This window comes from Engystomops pustulosus, chromosome 10 (genome assembly GCF_040894005.1).
Source record: "Engystomops pustulosus chromosome 10, aEngPut4.maternal, whole genome shotgun sequence".
In the NCBI taxonomy this organism is placed as follows: domain Eukaryota; kingdom Metazoa; phylum Chordata; class Amphibia; order Anura; family Leptodactylidae; genus Engystomops; species Engystomops pustulosus.
Window position 1 is genome coordinate 19,922,828 of NC_092420.1, and position 24,598 is coordinate 19,947,425.

Here is a 24,598-nt window from a genome sequence, read left to right on the forward strand (position 1 = left end):
CTTTGAGACCTGGACCGAGGTAGGCCCCGCAATTCTCTGCGTCGGCAGTATATGACCAGCCCCAGGGTCAGACTCGGTCCCAGCCTGCACCAAGTTAAGTGTAGTAGCGTTCTTATAAGTTTGGGATATGGCGGGTGAGGGGAATGTAAACAGATGCGCAAGAAGCGCATGATGCGCATGGAGCTGGCGTTCCGCTGCCAGGCGAGCTTTCGCCAATCCAAGCCCCTGTCTCTAGGCTACTCCCCAAACAGCACTTCTAAGAACCTTTTGTATAAGATCAAGTGTAGTAGCGTTCTTATAAGTTTAGGATATGCCGGGTGAGGGGAATGTAAACAGATGCGCAAGAAGCGCTGAAATAATATCCCTAAATGGTAAAAGTTTGCCAGTATATTTTGTGGATAACACAGCAGGGTGGCGACAAAGTTAACAACTTTGATGTGGAATCCATGAAAACAACCCAAATTTCTGCCTGACACACCTCGTTTGATAAAGGGACGATGTATGGAGGCAGCTATATGGACGACTTTTGGAGGTAGCAATGGAGACAACGTGTGGAGGCTGCTATGGAGACAATTTAATTTGGATAGTGCCTGTATGTGGCAGTCCCAAACATTTTTCAAACCAGAGGAGCAGGTAGGTGGCCCTCCAGTAAAATGGGATAGATTGAGTGCCTGTATGTGGCAGTCCCAAAAATGTTTCAAACCAGAGGAGCAGGTAGGTGGCCCTCCAGTAAAATGGAATAGATTGAGTGCCTGTATGTGGCAGTCCCAAAAATTCTTCAAACCAGAGGAGCAGGTAGGTGGCCCTCCAGTAAAATGGAATAGATTGAGTGCCTGTATGTGGCAGTCCCAAAAATTGTTCAAACCAGAGGAGCAGGTAGGTGGCCCTGCAGTAAAATGGAATAGATTGAGTGCCTGTATGTGGCAGTCCCAAAAATTGTTCAAACCAGAGGAGCAGGTAGGTGGCCCTGCAGTAAAATGGAATAGATTGAGTGCCTGTATGTGGCAGTCCCAAAAATGTTTCAAACCAGAGGAGCAGGTAGGTGGCCCTCCAGTAAAATGGAATAGATTGAGTGCCTGTATGTGGCAGTCCCAAAAATTGTTCAAACCAGAGGAGCAGGTAGGTGGCCCTGCAGTAAAATGGAATAGATTGAGTGCCTGTATGTGGCAGTCCCAAAAATGTTTCAAACCAGAGGAGCAGGTAGGTGGCCCTCCAGTAAAATGGAATAGATTGAGTGCCTGTATGTGGCAGTCCCAAAAATTGTTCAAACCAGAGGAGCAGGTAGGTGGCCCTGCAGTAAAATGGAATAGATTGAGTGCCTGTATGTGGCAGTCCCAAAAATGTTTCAAACCAGAGGAGCAGGTAGGTGGCCCTCCAGTAAAATGGGATAGATTGAGTGCCTGTATGTGGCAGTCCCAAAAATTGTTCAAACCAGAGGAGCAGGTAGGTAGCCCTGCAGTAAAATGGAATAGATTGAGTGCCTGTATGTGGCAGTCCCAAAAATGTTTCAAACCAGAGGAGCAGGTAGGTGGCCCTCCAGTAAAATGGAATAGATTGAGTGCCTGTATGTGGCAGTCCCAAAAATTGTTCAAACCAGAGGAGCAGGTAGGTGGCCCTGCAGTAAAATGGAATAGATTGAGTGCCTGTATGTGGCAGTCCCAAAAATGTTTCAAACCAGAGGAGCAGGTAGGTGGCCCTCCAGTAAAATGGGATAGATTGAGTGCCTGTATGTGGCAGTCCCAAAAATGTTTCAAACCAGAGGAGCAGGTAGGTGGCCCTCCAGTAAAATGGAATAGATTGAGTGCCTGTATGTGGCAGTCCCAAAAATTCTTCAAACCAGAGGAGCAGGTAGGTGGCCCTCCAGTAAAATGGAATAGATTGAGTGCCTGTATGTGGCAGTCCCAAAAATTGTTCAAACCAGAGGAGCAGGTAGGTGGCCCTGCAGTAAAATGGAATAGATTGAGTGCCTGTATGTGGCAGTCCCAAAAATGTTTCAAACCAGAGGAGCAGGTAGGTGGCCCTCCAGTAAAATGGGATAGATTGAGTGCCTGTATGTGGCAGTCCCAAAAATGTTTCAAACCAGAGGAGCAGGTAGGTGGCCCTCCAGTAAAATGGAATAGATTGAGTGCCTGTATGTGGCAGTCCCAAAAATTCTTCAAACCAGAGGAGCAGGTAGGTGGCCCTCCAGTAAAATGGAATAGATTGAGTGCCTGTATGTGGCAGTCCCAAAAATTGTTCAAACCAGAGGAGCAGGTAGGTGGCCCTGCAGTAAAATGGAATAGATTGAGTGCCTGTATGTGGCAGTCCCAAAAATTTTTTAAAACAGAGGACCGGGTAGGTGGCCCTCCAGAAAAATGGAATAGATTGAGTGCCTGTATGTGGCACTCACAAAAATTGTTTCAAACAGAGGACCGGGTAGGTGGCCCTCCAGAAAAATTAAATGCATGAAGTACTATAGCAAGAGCCAGTGGGCCCTGTCAAAAAATAGCCATTTTCCTCTGCTTTACTGTACAAAGAGGAGGAGAAGGAGGAAAATGAGGAGGAGGAGGAGGAGTGGATCAATTATTCAGGTTGAGCTTCCTTCACCTGGTGGAGATTGGAAATTCTGAGAAATCCAGCCTTTATTCATTTTAATAAGCGTCAGCCTGTCAGCGCTGTCAGTCGACAGGCGTGTACGCTTATCGGTGATGATGCCACCAGCTGCACTGAAAACCCGCTCGGACAAGACGCTAGCGGCAGGGCAGGCAAGAACCTCCAAGGCGTACAGCGCCAGTTCGTGCCACATGTCCAGCTTTGAAACCCAGTAGTTGTAGGGAGCTGTGTGATCATTTAGGACGATGGTATGGTCAGCTACGTACTCCCTCACCATCTTTCTGTAAAGATCAGCCCTACTCTGCCGAGACTGGGGACAGGTGACAGTGTCTTGCTGGGGTGACATAAAGCTGGCAAAAGCCTTGTAAAGCGTACCCTTGCCAGTGCTGGACAAGCTGCCTGCTCGCCTACTCTCCCTCGCTACTTGTCCCGCAGAACTACGCACTCTGCCGCTAGCGCTGTCAGAAGGGAAATACTGTTTCAGCTTGTGCACCAGGGCCTGCTGGTATTCATGCATTCTCACACTCCTTTCCTCTCCAGGGATGAGAGTGGCAAGATTTTGCTTGTACCGTGGGTCCAGGAGAGTGAACACCCAGTAATCGGTGCTGGAATAAATTCTTTGAACGCGAGGGTCACGGGATAGGCAGCCTAGCATGAAATCTGCCATATGCGCCAGAGTACCAACGCGTAAGAATTCACTCCCCTCACTGGCCTGACTGTCCATTTCCTCCTCCTCCAACTCCTCCAACTCCTCTTCTTCTGCCCATACACGCTGAACAGTGAAGGACTCAACAATGGTCCCCTCTTGTGTCTCGCCAACATTCTCCTCCTCTTCCTCCTCATCCTCCTCCACCTCCACCTCCTCCGATATGCGCTGAGAAACAGACCTCAGGGTGCTTTGGCTATCAACAAGGGAATATTCTTCCCCCGTCTCTTGTGACGAGCGCAAAGCTTCCGACTTCATGCTGACCAGAGAGTTTTTCAACAGGCCAAGCAGCGGGATGGTGAGGCTGATGATGGCGGCATCGCCACTGACCATCTGTGTTGACTCCTCAAAGTTACTCAGCACCTGACAGATATCAGACATCCACGTCCACTCCTCATTGTAGACTTGAGGAAGCTGACTGACCTGACTACCAGTTCTGGTGGAAGTTGACATCTGGCAGTCTACAATCGCTCTGCGCTGCTGGTAAACTCTGGATAACATGGTCAGTGTTGAATTCCACCTCGTGGGCACGTCGCACAACAGTCGGTGAGCGGGCAGTTGGAGGCGGCGCTGCGCTGCCCTGAGAGTGGCAGCATCTGGGCTGGACTTCCTGAAATGCGCACAGATGCGGCGCACCTTCGTGAGCAAATCAGACAGATTGGGGTATGTCTTGAGGAAACGCTGCACTATCAGATTTAACACATGGGCCAGGCATGGCACATGTGTCAGTCTGCCGAGTTGCAGAGCCGCCACCAGGTTACGGCCGTTGTCACACACAACCATTCCCGGCTTGAGGTTCAGCGGTGCCAGCCACAGGTCAGTCTGCGCCGTGATGCCCTGTAATAGCTCTTGGGCGGTGTGCCTTTTGTCGCCTAGGCTCAGCAGTTTGAGCACCGCCTGCTGTCGCTTAGCGACGGCACTGCTGCTGTGCCTAGAGCTACCGACTGATGGCGCCGTGCCCACGGATGGTAGTTCGGAGGAGGAGGTGGAGGAGGGGTGGGAGGAGGAGGAGGCATAGTAGGCCTGAAACACCTGGACCGAGGTAGGCCCCGCAATCCTCGGCGTCGGCAGTATATGAGCAGCCCCAGGGTCAGACTCGGTCCCAGCCTCCACCAAGTTAACCCAATGTGCCGTCAGCGATATATAGTGGCCCTGCCCGGCAGCACTCGTCCACGTGTCCGTGGTCAGGTGGACCTTGTCAGAAACGGCGTTGGTCAGGGCACGGATGATGTTGTCTGACACGTGCTGGTGCAGGGCTGGGACGGCACATCGGGAAAAGTAGTGGCGGCTGGGGACCGAATACCGAGGGGCGGCCGCCGCCATGAGGTTGCGAAAGGCCTCGGTCTCTACTAGCCTATAGGGCAGCATCTCCAGGCTAAGCAATCTGGAGATGTGCACATTAAGGGCTTGGGCGTGCGGGTGGGTTGCACTATATTTGCGTTTCCGCTCCAGCGTCTGGGGTATGGAGAGCTGAACGCTGGTGGATGCTGTGGAGGATCGTGGAGGCGACGATGGGGTTTTTGTGCCAGGGTCCTGGGCAGGGGGCTGACTAGCAGCTGACACAGGGGAAGGAGCAGTGGTGTGCACGGCCGGAGGTGAACGGGCTTGTTGCCACTGAGTGGGGTGCTTAGCATTCATATGCCTGCGCATACTGGTGGTAGTTAAGCTAGTAGTGGTGGAACCCCTGCTGAGCCTGGTTTGGCAAATGTTGCACACCACAGTCCGTCGGTCATCCGGTGTTTCCTTAAAGAACCTCCACACTTCTGAAGATCTAGCCCTCGCCGCAAGAGCCCTCACCACGGGAGCTTCACTAGTTGACAGTGGCGCTGATGCACCAGCTCTGGCCCTGCCTCTCCGTCTGGCCCCACCACTGCCTCTTCCAACCTGTTCAGGTCGAGGACTCTCCTCCGTCTCAGAAGCACTGTGTTCACCCGGCCTCTCAACCCAGCTTGGGTCTGTCACCTCATCATCCTCCGATCCCTCAGTCTGCTCCCCCCTCGGACTTCCTGCCCTGACAACAACTTCCCCACTGTCTGACAACCGTGTCTCCTCATCGTCGGACACCTCTTTACACACTTCCACTACGTCAAGAAGGTCATCATCACCCACAGACTGTGACTGGTGGAAAACCTGGGCATCGGAAAATTGCTCAGCAGCAACCGGACAAGTGGTTTGTGACTGTGGGAAGGGTCCAGAAAACAGTTCCTCAGAGTATGCCGGTTCAAATGCCAAATTTTCCTGGGAGGGGGCAGACTGGGGGGGAGGAGGCTGAGGTGCAGGAGCTGGAGGAGTGGGGATTTCGGTGACATGGGTGGACTGCGTGGAAGACTGACTGGTGGTGGACAAATTGCTCGAAGCATTGTCAGCAATCCACGACATCACCTGTTCGCACTGTTCTGGCCTCAACAGTGCTCTACCACGAGTCCCAGTAACTTCAGACATGAACCTAGGGAGTGTAGCTCTGCGGCGTTCCCCTGCTCCCTCATCAGCAGGTGGTGTCTCACCCCGCCCAGGACCACGGCCTCTGACCCCTGCAGTAGTTGGACGCCCACGTCCCCGCCCTCGTCCTCTACCCCTAGCCCTCGGGTTAAACATTTTTAAAATGAGAGTTATAACTTTTTTTTTTTTTTTTACTTCTTTTTGTTTTTTTTTGTGTTTTTTTGTGTTTTTTGTTTTTTTTTGAGTTTTTAAAACCAAACAATCCTATCCTATTGCTATGGCTATTTTCTAGCCAAGTATCAAAGGAAGCACACTACTATGCCAGATGAGATGACACTGAGTTATTGCCTAATAGAAATCCAACCCCTACTGAATTTTGCCACTTCGGCCTTTGCTATGGATATGTGCGCCACTAAGCGCAGAACACAGCGGTCGCAAGTCTCACTACAAATTGCTCAGAATTGGCAAGTACATGCACTGCAGAAACTACAGCCACCAGCAGATCAACCAGAAATCAAATATATAGAACGCTACTGTAGGCTTCAAGAAGCTGTTTGTATTCTCCTATGGCTATTTTCTAGCCAAGTATCAAAGGAAGCACACTACTATGCCAGATGAGATGACACCGAGTTATTGCCTAATAGAAATCCAACCCCTACTGAATTTTGCCACTTCGGCCTTTGCTATGGATATGTGCGCCACTAAGCGCAGAACACAGCGGTCGCAAGTCTCACTACAAATTGCTCAGAATTGGCAAGTACATGCACTGCAGAAACTACAGCCACCAGCAGATCAACCAGAAATCAAATATATAGAACGCTACTGTAGGCTTCAAGAAGCTGTTTGTATTCTCCTATGGCTATTTTCTAGCCAAGTGTCAAAGGAAGCACACTACTATGCCAGATGAGATGACACTGAGTTATTGCCTAATAGAAATCCAACCCCTACTGAATTTTGCCACTTCGGCCTTTGCTATGGATATGTGCGCCACTAAGCGCAGAACACAGCGGTCGCAAGTCTCACTACAAATTGCTCAGAATTGGCAAGTACATGCACTGCAGAAACTACAGCCACCAGCAGATCAACCAGAAATCAAATATATAGAACGCTACTGTAGGCTTCAAGAAGCTGTTTGTATTCTCCTATGGCTATTTTCTAGCCAAGTATCAAAGGAAGCACACTACTATGCCAGATGAGATGACACTGAGTTATTGCCTAATAGAAATCCAACCCCTACTGAATTTTGCCACTTCGGTCTTTGCTATGGATATGTGTGCCACTAAGAGCTAAACACAACGGTAGCAAGTCCCCCTGCTAATTCCTCACAAAATGGTAAAAGATGCAAATTAAAATAAAAAAAGTAGAACGTTATTGTAGCCCTAAGAAGGGCTGTTGGGTTCTTTGAGAATCACTCCTGCCTAACAGTAAGCTAATAGAACACCCTAACGCTTTCCCTGAGCAGCAGCAGCTCTCTCCCTAGCGGCATCCAGAGACAGAATGATCCGAGCAGCGCGGCCAGCGGCTAGTCTATCCCAGGGTCACCTGATCTGGCCAGCCAACCACTGCTATCGACGTGTAAGGGTACCACGTCATGCTGGGTGGAGTGCAGAGTCTCCTGGCTTGTGATTGGCTCTGTTTCTGGCCGCCAAAAAGCAAAACGGCGGGAGCTGCCATTTTCTCGAGCGGGCGAAGTATTCGTCCGAGTAACGAGCAGTTTCGAGTACCCTAATGCTCGACCGAGCATCAAGCTCGGACGAGCATGTTCGCTCATCTCTAGGTATTATATGTTAATCTATGATAATTCAATTTATTTGTTCCTGTCAGAGACAATTCTTTAGTACAACTAGAGATGGCAGATGGTGCTTTTCCCCAAGCTTTTGTTGCTATGTCTCATGTTTTATACATAATCCAAGGAAAGATTTGTCTGATTAATGACAGAGACGTTATGCGGGAATCTTGTACACACCTGGTTCCTCGAGGTGCACAATTATTACATTCATCTTTTAACAGGTGTAGAGCTCTATGTAAATGATAGCACATACATGTCTTACTGTCTATAGAGAACCAAACTCTAATCTATCTATCTATCTCATATCTATCTATCTATCTATCTATCTATCTATCTATCTATCTATCTAGCTATCTATCTATCTATCTATTTATCTATCTCATATCAATCTATCTATTATCTATCTATCTATCTATCTATCTATCTATCTATCTATCTATTTATCTATCTCATATTTATCTATCTATCTATCTCATATCTATCTATCTATCTATCTATCTATCTATCTATCTATCTCATATCTATCTATCTATCTATCTATCTATCTCCTATCTATCTATCTATCTATCTATCTATCTATCTATCTATCTCATATCTATCTATCTATCTATCTATCTATCTATCTCATATCTATCTATCTATCTATCTATCTATCTATCTATCTATCTCATATCTATCTATCTATCTATCTATCTATCTATCTATCTATCTCATATCTATCTATCTATCTATCTATCTCATATCTATCTATCTATCTCATATCTATCTATCTATCTATCTATCTATCTATCTATCTATCTCATATCTATCTATCTATCTATCTATCTATCTATCTATCTATCTATCTATCTATCTCATATCTATCTATCTCATATAGAGATGAGCGAGTATACTCGCCCGAGCTTGATGCTCGTTCGAGTATTAAGGTACTCGAAACGGCTCGTTGCTCGGACGAGTATTTCCCCTGCTCGAGATCGAGCATTTAATTAAAAAAACACAGTGAAGAACAGTGAAGAATAAAATAAAAACAGTGAACACAGTGAACACAGGATCATTTAAGTGAAAAAGACAGTGAAGAACACAGTGCAGAATAGATTACAGATGTTTGGCACATCTGCTTACTTGTCGGAAGATACGCGCGGAACGGCAGCAGGGAGACATCAAGCAGCAGGGAGACATCAAGCAGCACGGGGAGACATCGGGCAGCACGGGGGAGACATCGGGCAGCACGGGGGAGACATCGGGCAGCACGGGGGAGACATCGGGCAGCGGGGAGACATCAAGCAGCACGGGGGAGACATCGGGCAGCACGGGGAGACATCGGGCAGCACGGGGGAGACATCGGGCAGCACGGGGGAGACATCGGGCAGCACGGGGAGACATCTGGCAGCACGGGGGAGACATCGGGCAGCACGGGGGAGACATCGGGCAGCATGGGGGAGACATCGGGCAGCACGGGGAGACATCGGGCAGCACGGGGGAGACATCAGGCAGCACGGGGGAGACATCGGGCAGCACGGGGAGACATCAAGCAGCAGGGAGACATCAAGCAGCACGGGGAGACATCAAGCAGCGGGGAGACATCGGGCAGCACGGGGGAGACATCGGGCAGCACGGGGGAGACATCGGGCAGCACGGGGGAGACATCGGGCAGCACGGGGGAGACATCGGGCAGCAGCAGGGAGACATCAAGCAGCACGGGGAGACATCGGGCAGCACGGGGAGACATCGGGCAGCACGGGGGAGACATCAAGCAGCAGGGAGACATCAAGCAGCAGGGAGACATCAAGCAGCACGGGGAGACATCGGGCAGCACGGGGGAGACATCGGGCAGCACGGGGGAGACATCGGGCAGCACGGGGGAGACATCGGGCAGCACGGGGGAGACATCGGGCAGCACGGGGGAGACATCGGGCAGCACGGGGGAGACATCGGCCAGCACGGGGGAGACATCTGGCAGCACGGGGGAGACATCGGCCAGCACGGGGGAGACATCGGCCAGCACGGGGGAGACATCGGGCAGCACGAGGGAGACATCGGGCAGCACGGGGGAGACATCGGCCAGCACGGGGGAGACATCTGGCAGCACGGGGGAGACATCGGCCAGCACGGGGGAGACATCGGCCAGCACGGGGGAGACATCGGGCAGCACGGGGGAGACATCGGGCAGCACGGGGGAGACATCGGCCAGCACGGGGGAGACATCGGCCAGCACGGGGGAGACATCGGGCAGCACGGGGGAGACATCGGGCAGCACGGGGGAGACATCGGGCAGCACGGGGGAGACATCGGGCAGCACGGGGCAGACATCGGGCAGCACGGGGCAGACATCGGCCAGCACGGGGGAGACATCGGCCAGCACGGAGGAAACATCGGCCAGCACGGGGGAGACATCGGGCAGCACGGGGGAGACATCGGGCAGCACGGGGGAGACATCGGGCAGCACGGGGGAGACATCGGGCAGCACGGGGGAGACATCGGGCAGCACGGGGGAGACATCGGGCAGCACGGGGGAGACATCGGGCAGCACGGGGAGACATCGGGCAGCACGGGGGAGACATCGGGCAGCACGGGGGAGACATCGGGCAGCACGGGGGAGACATCGGGCAACATGGGGGAGACATCGGGCAGCACGGGGAGACTTCAGTGGAAGAAGAGGAGTGGATCCTGGGACAGCGTATCTCCTCTCCCGACAAGTAAGCAGATGTGCCGAACATCTGTAATCTATTCTTCACTGTGTTTTTCACTGCGTTTTTCACTTAAATGATCCTGTGTTCACTGTTTTTATTCTATTCTTCACTGTTCTTCACATCTGCTAACTTGTCGGGAGATAATATACGCGCGGAACAGTGAAGAATAGATTGCAGATGTTTGCATACATCTGCTAACTTATCAGAAGACATTCTTTTTCAATTAAATAACACATTTTATTCCTGAACCATGGTCCCTTTGAAAAATGCTCGAGTCTCCCATTGACTTCAATGGGGCTCGTTATTCGAGACAAGCACTCGAGCATCTGGAAAAGTTCGTCTCGAATAACGAGCACCCGAGCATTTTAGTGCTCGCTCATCTCTAATCTCATATCTATCTATCTATCTATCTATCTATCTATCTATCTATCTATCTATCTCCTATCCATCTATTATCTAGCATCTATGTATGTATGTATCTATAGATAGGTCTGTTGACCAATCCTTATCTGTGAATCTACTAATTGATCAGTCTGCCTATCTACTTTTGTTATATCATCTGCAAATCTATTTCTGTCATATACAGTATCTGTCTATCTATCTATCTATCTATCTATCTATCTATCTATCTATCTATCATCTATCTATCTCATATCTATCTATCTATCTATCTATCTATCTATCTATCTATCAAAGTACAAGCAGCACAAACCGTATTGTGAGGTGGGTGCAGGCGTCCTGGGACCAGACCTGAGGTCCCCCAATAATAGATGCAAGAAAGCGGGCAGCAACACGGACATGTATTTCTCCAGTCCTGTATCTACAGGCTGTATTTCTGTATAAATACGTGACGTTTTTCATCCGTATGCAGCACGTATTTAACCCGTATTTTATACATGCCCATAGACTTTTAAAAAGACTTGACTTGAAAAAGGCTCCCTGGAGCCGAAACGTCGCTGGTTTTTTTGCTGACTATTTGCGCCTGAATGAAAAGTTTCTAATGATGAATGATTAGGTGCAGCAAAACATCTGGATTGGTATAATAAATGAGGAAATCATGGTTATTTTTGCTGCATGGCTGGTTTGGTGTTTAGTCGCAAAACTGGCGCAAAAACAGTGCGACATTATGAAAAAGTGCAAAAACAACAGAAAAACAAGTGATACATCAGGGCCAAGCTGCGTATTTTAGAATCTTCCATCCCTAAAGCCTTTCTTATATTATGTAAAACCGCACAACACCCTATTATAACGCTCACCATTACGTCGGCTTCTGTATGCTCCTTTCTTGGTCCGTTATTGATGCGTCTCCTGTCTGTCTCTCAGAATTCATCTAGACTTGTGTACTCACGTCCGCCCCTCTGTGGTAAAAGTGACATTAAAAAAATTTGGAAAATGTATATTTAGCTCGTCAAATGGAATTATTGGATGGAGCTCAGGAGAGGAGTGCATCAAGGGATCTGATTATGCAAATTGGAAAAATGCAACCCAAACTCGAATTCCAATTAGAGCGGAGCAGACTGTCCCCCTGCATTACATATGTCGGCACCAGTACTTTTTCTGCAAAATGCCTTAACCCCTTAGATGCCTTCCTAACTAAGGGGTTGAATCAGGTTATGTGAAGACATCAAAAACATGGAAATTCTATGTCATTTGCAGAACTTTCTTGGGCAATAAATTATCTTTTCATATTTTACAAAATGTATCAAATTTGTCAACCTCACCATCATTCTCCTGTCTACTGTAAATAGCAGCTGCCGGTGACACTGAAGAGGAAACGGAATGACTTCTCCGGAGCCAACAATTTCATGATAATAACAGCCGCAGCGCAGCCCGGACCCCCGCTGCCAAGATAATGTAACCTATACCATGGTCACCATCTACTTCACTTCTATATTTATCATTTTTATTTATGTATATCATATCTATCATCTGTACAATCCAGAGAAGTAAGCAGCACTCCGAGACAGCAATGGTCAGGTGATGAAAAAAAGTGTTCCTTTTATTCCATGCTTCAAAAGTACAGTGAGGTACAGCAACGCTTCGGCTCCAGGGAGCCTTTTTCAAGCTGAAACGTTGCTGTACCTCACTGTACTTTTGAAGCATGGAATAAAAGGAACACTTTTTTTCATCACCTGACCATTGCTGTCTCGGAGTGCTGCTTACTTCTCTGGATTGTATTGTTGGAGGACCTGGGGCCCGGTCCCTGTGAGCGTGCACCCACCGCCATACTTGGATCTTTTTAAAGTGTGCTGCTCTTGCACTTCCTTGAGAATATCTATCATCTGTATATCTGTTTTCTATCCATCATCTACCTAGGTTTCTATTATCTATTTTTTTTATCTATCTATCTATCTATCTATCTATCTATCTATCTATCTATCTCATATCTATCTATCTATCTATCTCATATCTATCTATCTATCATCTATCTATCTATCGTCTTTTGTGCTGTCTGTTATCCATTTCTATCTATCATCACTCTATCTTTCTTTTATCTGTTTTATCTCAATCCATCTATCTATCTATCTATCTATCTATCTCTCTATCTCCTATCTATCTATCTATCTATCTCATATCTATCTATCTATCTATCTATCTATCTATCTATCTATCTATCTATCTATCTATCTCATATCTATCTATCTATCTATCTATCTATCTATCTATCTATATCATATCTATCTATCTATCTATCTTATATCCATCTATCTCATATCTATCTATCTATCTATCTATCTATCTATCTATCTATCTATCCAGTGTCGAACTGGTGTACCTTGGGCCCACCAGAGAAAATTTGGGGGGGCCCACCCTTCATGTAATAAGAAAGACTACCAGACTACTACTAATTGAAGTGTAAAACACATTCTATCAAAGATTAGATACAGAGCTAGAATCTATCCATCTATCTCATATCTATCTATCTATCTATCTATCTATTTATCTATCTATCTATCAATCATCTATCTATCATCTATCTAATTGCACAATTATTTGCGCCCATATAGGCCCAAATCAATGTTAGATGAGATGCAAACATCTGGAAGCAGGAGAAATACAAAAACAAATTACACGCAAACCAGGAAACTGCTACATGGCAAACTCAGCGCACTGCTGGAAAAAGGGGCAAAACATTGTGCAAATACCCAAACTATCTGCCCCTATATCTTTTTTTATCCATTTATCTATTATCTTTAAATTTATTATTCATCTTCTAATTACTTTCCAATTACTTTATTAGATATTTTCTATGCTGTGGTGAATAAGTTACATTTCTATAACGTAGGAATTTTTTTTTTTTTCCATTTCCAGTAAAACAGGGCGAGAGCTTTTCCTTGCAGACCTGTTGTGGAAAGCATTTAAACATCTGAGGATTGCTCCTCGCTGACATGAAAGCCGAAGCGCCGGTCTTGTCAGTGTGTGAAAGCGAGCAGAGTGTCCAAGGAATTGGGCTGGCAGCTTGAAATCTAATCCCTGCGAGTTTCCTGTGAGTACATGACCTTTTTTCAGCCTATTCAGCATAACATTGTTCATTCCTTTCCGCCGAGCGTCTACAATAAAGCCGGGATGGTTGTGTAAATCTTGTAGCTGGGAGATATATGACAAATTATAATTAATGGGAGTGATCAGAATAACAGCTCATTGTCATTAAATGTCAGGGAACACGCCGGCCCTAATGTACCTGAAAATAAATTCTCCGGAATGTGCTTAATGCTGTAATGAATATTTCCAAACATGTATAGAAAATTCTGTATAGCAGTTTACTCTTAAAGTGGATATGAAAAGTTATACAATTTTGCAGCGTAATGCCTCACAGTTTTCTAGATCTCTGCTTGTTGTCATTCCATAGGAAGTTTCATTGTTTAACCCCTTCCCGACATTTGACGTAATAGTACTGCATCGCGGGAGGTGCGTTCCCGCAAAATGCAGTACTATTACGTCAAGCTTCTGGCCCCGGCTCCTGAACGGAGCCGGGGCCAGAAGCTGCGGGTGTCGGCTATATGTTATAGCTGACACCCGCCTCTAACACCCGCGATCGGAGATTTCTCCGATCGCGGGTGTTAACCCCTAACACGCCGCGGTCGCGCTGACCGCGGTGTGTTAGAGGCATTTAAAGTTATTTAAATGTGAATCGGACCCCCCCCCCCGTGGCGCTTACCGGGGGGGGGTCCGCTCCTCCGATCGCAGCCCCGGGACTGCCGGTGCCCGGGGCTGCGCGATCCTCCTCTCGGTGCCGGGTCCCTGCCTCCTGGCAGGACCCGGCTGTAAGACACTGGGCATGCGCAGCATGCTCAGTGTCTTACATTACACAGTGCAATACATCTGTATTGCACTGTGTAACCTGTAAAAAAGCTTGAACAAGTGATCAGAAGATCACTTGTTCAAGCTAAGATGTCATTAAATGTAAAAAAAGTAAAAATAAATAAATAAAGGTTTTTTACAGTAAAAATAAATAATAAAAGAAAGTGAAAGTCCCCCAAACACCACATTTCCCTTTACACAAGTAATAAAGTATAAAAAACACTAAATCACGAAAAAACCTCACTTATTTGGTATCGCCGCGTCCGTAACAATCTGTACAATAAATCATAATCATAATTGGACCCGCTCGGTGAACTTGGTAAAAAAAACACACCAAAAACTTGCCAAAAATTAAAACTTTTTATCAAATTGCTTTACAAAAAATGTTCTAAAAAGTGATCCGAAAAAGTTACAAGCACCAAAATGATACCAATAAAAAGAGCAACTTGTCACGCAAAAAATAAGCTTACAACCAGCTCCGTAAACCAAAAAGTACTATAATTATGCCACTATAAAAATGGCAATACTAAAACAAATGCAATTTTTTCTATTCTAGTTTTCCTTCAATAAAATTGGACAAATAAAAATAAAACTATATAAATGAGGTATCACCGTAATCGTAGTGATCCGTAGAATGAAGATAATATATTATTGTTATGCTACAGTGAACAACCCCCCAAAAAAATGCTAAAAATCCAAAACAAGAATTGATGATTTTATTTTCCTCCACACGTAAAAAGTTAATAAAATTTCTTCAATAAGCTAAAAACCCACTAAAATTAAGTTTTTTTTTACAGTGCATCTCGTCTCGCAAAAAATAAGCCCTTATTTGTCTAAATTGCTTAAAAAATAAATAAAGATTGTATAGCCTATTCCCAACGAGCGTTGTTATAGAACGGTGCGGCAGGTAGTGACTTTCCAACACCGGTCAGGGTAAGACGGCGGCTGTTCACTGATCGGGGTAAGACGGTGGTTGTTCCTGACAGCCATCCATCCTGCCCCATGGACCAGAAGGGTTACGTCCCCCCCACACCCCCAGTTTATTATCGCTGCTACTGGCTCATCAATTCAGACGAGCCGATAGCAGCGAATTTACTTATGACGTCAGTAATACCGGTCACCATGTCTGTAGACACGGTGATCGGGGCAGGGTGGCGGCTGTTCCTGACAGCCTCCAATTTTGCCTTGCGGTCCAGAGGGGTTTTGTTGCCCCCCTCTGTCCATGTTTGCCGCTATTTGCTGGTCGATTTGGTCCAGCCAAAAGCAGCAATATTCGTCACAATGGGCATCGCTAGGGTGAATAAAAGCAACACTTGGTGATAATTTCCCTACTAAAATGAAGATTTGGTACAAAAGTGCTGGCCGTGTACATTGTACAGATTATGGTGTACAACTCTTACGAGCTGTTCCAATGTGCAGGTCCTGCCGTATCATTTCTCCGTTTTCAAGAGGAAGATATTAGGAAACTAATATTGGGACAAGAAGGACCAGCCCAGTACCTCTGGTTTAGATGTTCCTGTGTTTTGCCAGGACAGCATTTTCCCGGTGAATTCTGCTGCTTCTAATGGTAGGACTCAATAAAGAGTCTGTTCCAAAAGAGGAGTTAGGATGGACACTATATACTACTAAGATACCTGCGGCAACTCCAGAGTGACAAAAGTTTAGTTGGTCCCTTGGTATATTCTACCTCCTTATACACTAGACATTCACAATTCACGCCCAACCTATTGTGAATTAATTTTGGTAAAATGAATAATTGTAACAACTGTTATGTCCCGTTGCTCCCTAAACCCCTCCATTATTTCATAAGGGGCGCCACATAACGGGCACTGAACTTTCCAGAAATAATTGCAATTTCCATCTTGGACTCCGTTGCACATCATATTTGGAAACCACCTATATGTTCAAAATGCTCATTTCACCACGTGTATTACACTACACCACATATTACACCTTGCTATATTCCCCAAGGGGTGTACATTCAACAATTAGGGTCACTTTTCGGGTTTTCCTCTGTTTTGGTACCACTACGGCTCTCCAAATGTATCCTGACACATGTGAAGGATTTCTTACAAATTTGGCCTCTAAAAGACAAACATCCCTCTTTTCCTCTACTGTGCGCCCATAAAGCATTTTATATGCACATGTGGGGTACTTCTACACTCGGGAGAAATAGTTTTACACCTTTTTTGGGGTTATTTAATATATTATCCCTTGTGGCTTACATAAATTAGGGGTAAAGTGACATTTATAGGAAAATTTTCACCTTTTTAATGATTCGGGCCTAATTGGATCATTCACCTGTAGGGGCAAATACATATATTACACATTGCAAAATTCTCTAAGGGGTGTGCATTCAAAAATTAGGGTCACTTTTCGGATTCTTATCTGTTTTATACCACTAGGGTTCTCCAAATGCATGTCAAACATTTCTGTCAAATTTGGCTTCTAAAAGGCAAACATTCCCCTTTCCTTTTACTGTGCGCCCATACAACATTTTATATACACATGTGGGGTACTTCTACACTCGAGAGAAATAGGTTTACACATTTTGAGGGGTTATTACATTTTTTTATCCCTTGTGGCTATCTAAAATTAGGAGTAAAATGACCTTTATAAGAAAATGTTCACCTTTTATCTATTTAAGTCCTAATTAAATCAAACACCTTTACGGACAAATACACATATTACACCTTGCTAAATTCTCTAAGGGGTGTGCTTTCCAAAATGGTGATACTTGTTGGGGTTCCGCTCTGTTTTGGTACCACTGCGGCTCTCTAAATGCATCCTGACACATGTAAAGGATGTATGTCAAATTTGGCTTCTAAAAGGCCAACGCCCCTCTTTCCGTTCTGAGCTTCACTGCGTACCCATACAACATTTTATTTGCATGTGTGGGGCAATTTTATACTCGGGAGAAATGCTAGTACACATTTTTTGGGGTTGTTTCATCTTTAATGCCTTATGGGATACAAAAATTAGCCGTAAAAGTGACTTTTTTGGGAAAATGTTCACCTTTTTCCTTTTAGGGACCTAATTGAAGCAAACACCTGTAGGGGAAAATACACATATTACACCTTGCTAAATTCTCCAAAGGGTGCACTTTCCAAAATGGTGACACTTGTTGGGGTTCCCCTCTGTTTTGGTACCACTAGGGCTCTCCAAATGCATCCTGACACATGTAAAGGATGATTGTCAAATCTGGCTTCTAAAAGGCCAAAGCCCCACTTTCCCTTCTGAGCCCTACTGTGCACCCATACAACACTTTGTATGCAAAAGTGGTGCAGTTCTGTGCTTAGGAGAAATAGTTTTACACATTTATGGGGTTGTTTCATCTTTTATCCCTTGTGGCTTACAAAAATTTGGGGTAAAAGTGACTTTTTTGAGAAAATTTTCACCTTTTTTCCCTTTTGGGGCCTAATTGAATCAAACACCTATTGGGGAAAATACACAAATTACACGTTGCTAAACTCTCCAAGGGGTGTACTTTCCAAAATGGTGTCTCATGTTGGGGCTTTCCTCTGTTTTGGTACCACTATGGCTCTCCAAATGCATCCTGACACATGTAAACTTTTTCAGCCATATTTGCCCTGCAAAAACGAAACAACGCTCTTTCCATTCCAAGTGCCCCCCTGTGCCCGTACAGCAGGGTACAGTGACAAAATGGGCATTGGCATGCTCAGGAGGAATTGCCCTCAACATTGTAAAATGCATTTTCCTTTTTAACCCATTGTGAAGGTGCAAATTTTAGTGTTAAATGAATCTATAGTAAGATAAAATTACATTTCTCTAATTTCACTTTCATTTATCTTTCACGCTCATGAAACGCTCAAAGGGTTAACAAAATTCCCAAAGGTTGTTTTGAATATTTTGAGGGGTGTAGTTTCTAAAATGGTGTCATTTGTGGGGGGTTTCTGTCATGTGGGCCTTATAAAGTCACTTCTAACTAAATTGACCCTCCAAAAGTAGGTTTTGATGATTTTCGTAAAAATCTGAAAAATTGCACCTAAAGTTATAAGCCTCCTAACATCCAAAATAAAGGAAAAGATGTTTGAAAAATGATGCCAAGTTAAAGCAGACATATGGAAAATGTTAGTTATCAAGTTATTTTAGTGCTATGACCAACTTTCCAAAAAGTAGAAAATTTTGAATTTGGAAAACATTGTTTTTTTCAAAATTTTTGCCAAATTTCCATTTATTTCATAAATAAATACTAAATATATTTATTAAATTTCTCAACCAGCATGAAGTACAATGTGTCACGAAAAAACAATCTCAAAATCAACTGGATATGTTAAAGCGTTCCAAAGTTATAACCACTTAAATAGACACATGTCAGATTTTAAAAAATGGTCCGTGTCAGGAAGGTGATAAGTGGCTTCAGCGTTAAGGGGTTAATTTCTGTGGATAAACACCAGTCCTTGGTCATGTGATGTCACACAGGTGCACGGCTTATTAATCCCTGGTCATGTGATGTCACACAGGTGCACGGCTCGTTATATATCCCTGGTCATGTGATGTCGCACAGGTGCACGGCTCGTTATATCCCTGGTCAAGGGATGTCGCACAGGTGCATGGCTCGTTATAGCCCTGGTCATGTGATGTCACACAGGTGCATGGCTTGTTAAATCCCTGGTCATGTGATATCACACAGGTGCACGGCTCGTTATATGCTTGCTCATGTGATGTCACACAGGTGCACAAGTGGACCAGAGGGGGTTAATTACTAATTTTCAACACAACCAATAAAACATCAGTCCCGATCCGAATCAAATCTTTTGGTGAATTATTAAATGATCGTATAATTTCTAAAAACAACCCATAATTGCTACGAGCAATAATTTATTCAGTAAGCTCGAGATATCACTAGACAGTAAAACTCAATAATGAAAAAATGGCTGAAAAATCTCTGTTTCAGACTAAATGTTTTCAACTTTTTGAAATATTGGGGTTCATTTACTAAGGGCCCGAATCGCATTTTTCTGTCGGGTTACCCGAATATTACCGTTTTCCCTGAATTGCCCCGGGTTTTCCGCGCACGCGATCTGATTGTGGCGCCGGCATGCATGCGACGGTAATCGGGGGGCGTGGCTGTCAAAAAACCTGACGGATATGGATAAACCGCCGTATTTAAAAAAAGTGTCGCTTGACATGCGCTTACCTGCACCCAGCAACGGATCATGAACTCCAGTGAACTCCGACGGACTTCAGCACAGCAGCAACACCTGGTGGACATCGGGTGCACTACCTTAGTGAATCGCCGGAAGACCCGGATCCTCCACAGAGAACGCGCCGCTGGATCGCGACAGGACCGGGTAAGTAAATCTGCCCCATTATTTTGTATTCATTCAACTATTGCCCCAATTCTCCAGGAGATGTTCTAAATGGAGCTGAAGTCCAGCTAAAGAAACTGTTATTTGCTCCAAGGACCGCATCTTTGAAGTATCATTTCTAAAAAAAAAATGATTGCTCAATTATTTCCACAGAAGCAATTTTTTTCATGGAAACTTAGAATGTCACCAGTGGAAAGAAGGTTTTTGTGACAAAAGTCACCCTGACAATTTTCTTAATGTCACAATACTTGTATATAATACATACTTCATATGCTTTATACTCTGATTAATGCAGTGCAATGAAATTGTCAAATTTTGAACAATTTTGTGACATTTTAAAGAAGAAAATGCCAATTTGTCTACTTATACCTTAAATTTACAAAAAGAAATCTCATCGCATGCTAACAACATTCATGGCATTCTGTAACCCACAGTGCAAAATTTATTTTTAAATTTCGATTTTTTTTTTTAAAGCCGGTAATCTTTCACCAAATATATAGTATCTAGGTAAGGAATATGCAAATAACTTTACCAAGAAGGGAAAAGGAAAACGACCTAAAATAAAGGCAGGACTGGTGGATTAGATTTAACTTTTACTCCCAGGAAAATGTATTTACATATTCCTTACCCAGAATCCCCAGTGTAGTATGCATGGCCTTTAAGACTCCATATGCCTGAAAACATGGTGTGCTAAGGCAATTTACATAAGGTGAAGGAATCCCTCTTCAAACTATACAAAGCATTTTGGGATATGCTGAGCCAGGCAGAAAGATTGTATCTTAAAGGAACTCTACCATCAAAACGAGCATGATAAACTAACGGCACTTACTCATAGATCCAGGCACGGTGACTGTGGTAATCTTCTTATATTTGGTATCCCTGACCGCCTTTTTCTGAAATAAACAATATGCTAATGAGCCAGTAGGATTCTGGCAATATTACCAGAACCTCTCCATGCTATAGCTTCATAGGCTGTTAGAATGTGTCAACCTCCTCCCTGCATTCCCGTCACCCACCCTCTGCCTGATATAACCCCTCTGCAGCAGAAGTTTAAGCACAGTAGGAGGAGGGAGTGTTCCTCTCAGTGTAAAATCCTGTGATGCTGGGGCACAGAGTTCCTTCTGAATCATTAGCATAATTTTAAAAGTTGATTTTTAGAAGGCAGTTGGCCATGGATAACAAATTATTGTTATTATTATTATTCATTTACTATTTCTTGCTGAAACGCCTCCATGTTTTAAAGAATTGCATCATAGAACTGCCACTAGAAGGCAGCAAGGAGCTTACAGTATACAGTTTTGTTGTTTGGATTCAATGAAAGACCAGTATACAGTAGAGTTCTACACCCCCTCTAGTGGTGACTGCAAGGACTGAATATTGCCATTCATTTTTATATCTATGCAGAGGATTTGAAGCTTCAAACTAAAGCTACAAAATAAAAAATCTCTATAAATTGTACAGATATATGAGGAAATTCATCAGCACAGTGTAATGGACCAACGTTGAATAGACTTTGAGAGGTGGACATTCAATCCAAGTACAAAGTCTCCATTATCGCAGACATCAGACAATTGATTTCTGTCAGCGGTTTCTATAGCCGCAGTACATTTGCGAGCATCTGACGAAAACATCCATTTTGTGCAAAGTCTGTGGTAAATCAAATATGATATAATCAATGGTGTTACTCTTCAGGATGACATCTGAGTAATTGCAGAAAATGCAGAATTAAGGTGAAAATCGCTTACTCTTCTTTTTTTTCTTGCAAACTTACCCATCTATTATTTGGAAAAATTTGTGCAACCTCATACAGAGGTTTTCTAGTTTTATAGAGTGGATTGTGTTTGTTGTGTGATCATTATGGCCTACCCATACATTATGGTCTCTTCCCTACCATGAGTAGGACAAAAGGTCCTGGTTCAAACCGTTTGTTCGGGATCAACCTCCTACTGGTAACACCTGTGATCAGTGCTGGCAGGGCCGGTGCCAGCACTGGGCATATTTTGGGAAGTGGCGGGGCCCAGAACTGCTGTGGGGGGTCACATAAGGCTGTACATAAGGAATCCATAGGGGTGAGAGGGGCTGTTTCTAATGGATCCATAGGTTGTCAGGTGAGCTTATATAAAACAACCATGAGGGGCCTGTTTGGTATGATAAACTAGGGAATATTTTAGGGAACAAGCGACTGTTTTAGTTTCTGAATTTTTTATGCCTCCATGTGAGTTCACTGCAAAGGTGCCCACTGAGGATCTGTCGCCCAGGGGCCTTCTGAAACCTGGAGCCGACCCTGGGTGCCGGCACAGAATAAAGGTGTTAACTGTTTAAATGATGACAGGAAAATGCCAGTGGCATGGGAAATGTAACACTGCTGGCATGGATCACGAACTAAACTTTCTGGATTAGATTCAGCCAAACTAAGCAAACCCAAACCTGAAAGGGTACGCTCATTCCTAATTATGGGCCTTCCTCTAACAAGTTTTTGGACCCCATAGGGGTATTTTTGGATACCATAGGGCAGTGATGGCAAACCTTTTAGAGGCCGAGTGCCCAAACTGCAACAAAGACCCGCTTACTTATCGCAAAGTGCCAGCACAGAAATGTAATTTGTGATTTATACTTCCTTCTATGTCACAGTTTTCATTGATACCAGCACTCTGAGGACACCAATAAAGCAGAAAATAGTCCCAGGTAGTACTGTCACTTTAAAATAGCTCTGTGCACAGCAAGTCCTGGGATGTCTGGGACTGCAGGAAGATACCTGGAGTCATCTCTGGTGATGGCCTGAGTGCCCACAGAAAGGGCTCCGAGTGCCACCTCTGGCACCAGTGCCATAGGTTAGCCATCACTGCCATAGGGTATTACATTTCAAGGCAAGAATTTAAAAGTGGGTGGCAGCTGCGAACCCAAGCCACTTAGCAACCCTCAAAAAAAGGGCGGGCTCCAGCCCTGAAATTCTCAGTAGACAACTCCTTTCCCAAGAATTTTGGTTCTGGTGCCCTATGTAGGCACAAAATGTTAAACTCTTTAAAGAAATATGACTTCTAAGGGGCCAAAAATCCATACAGCCCTGCCTTGAGGTCCTCTAAACAGACCCTGTTCAAGGTAACTTCAATGTGTATCTATGTCAGAGAGATTACCCAAAAAACCTTGAATTTTAACACATATTTCAGGCAACTCCATATAGACTTCTATTAATACATTATGTATTTTTTAACACCTTTTTCTTTCACTATTTGCAGGTTTGGGTTGGACACATGATAGAAAAGAAGTTATTTTTATTGATATTTTGTCAGCTACTTATGTGTGAAAACAGCAATTCGTACTTCCATGGACACATACGTCTGTAGATCATTATCATTGATATCTACAGAACATCACGTGACTCTGATAATACACAGATATTCATTCACAATGGCTTCTCGCTCTCCAAACATAATATCCCATCCGTAATCCTTCATTTTATCTGTAATATTCTCATATATTAGAAATAAGTAGTTGGGACACGCACCATTAACAGAATAAAATATGCAGAAGAAACATGGATCCCCTCAAGATGTGAAAGACGGAACTTAATTGAAGAACGCTTTAGGGATAAACAAAATAATGTGATTAGATATTCACTCTTGTACTCTCGTACTTCAAGGGATTGTAAACAACATGTAATAAATCCTACTGAATGTTAGGATGTAGCAAGCAGAGTTCAACTGGCAAAACAGAGATTTACGTAGTTCTGTCCAGACTTTAACACATTGGGGCAGATTTACTTACTTGGTCCATTCGCGATCCAGCAGTGAGTTCTCTGCGGTGGATTCGGGTCTTCCGGCGATTCACTAAGGCAGTTCCTCCGACGTCCACCAGGTGTCGCTGCTGCGCTGAAGTCCGCTGAGGTCCGCCAGAGTGCACGATCCTATTCCTGGTGCAGGTAAGCGCGTGTCCAGCAACACTTTTTTTTAAATGCGGCGGTTTCTCTGAATCCGCCGGGTTTTCGTTCAGCAACCCCCCCCGATTTCCATCGCGTGCACGCCGGCGCCAATGCACCACAATCCGATCGCGTGCGCCAAAAACCCTGGGCAATTCAGGGAAAATTGGCGCAAATCAGAAATATTCGGGTAACACGTCGGGAAAACGTGAATTGGGCCCTTAGTAAATGAGCCCCCATAGCTGGTCAGATTTCAAAGACTGTGCACAGTGGTGGGAATTGGGGATAGTATTGTGAGGATTTAGGGGTAGTGGACCAGCTGTACCACCGTTAATAATGACGTAAGCTGATACCGGGGAGCGGAGTCTAAGTGGCACCCAGTTTTCATCAGAGCCAGCCACAAAGTAGTTGGACTTGCTGTGGTGTGATACCATCCGGTCCTTTCACAGGCACAACTTTGTCAGCGGTGGAAGCTAAGGCAAGGAACAGAGTCGTGAGGCGGAATTGTGGTCGGGGACAGGAGGGCAGGCAGCACAGGTTCATGGTTAGAGGCAGAGCAGGGTGTCCAGACAGGCAGTGGAGAAGCAATATCAGGAACAGAGCCAGGGTCACAACGGCAGTGGACACAAGAAGAGGCTATAATTTTAACAGAAAGGGCAGCTGGCCCTTTAAATCTCTGGAAACCAACGTGCGTGCACCCTAGGAGACAGAGACGCGCGTGCTGGTCGTCCGTAGCCATAGCTGAAAAACGGCAAGGTGAAACAGACAGCAGGGGTCCTGGAGAGGGGAGAGGTGCACAGGTGCAGGTCGCAGGAGCAGCCATGACAGGTA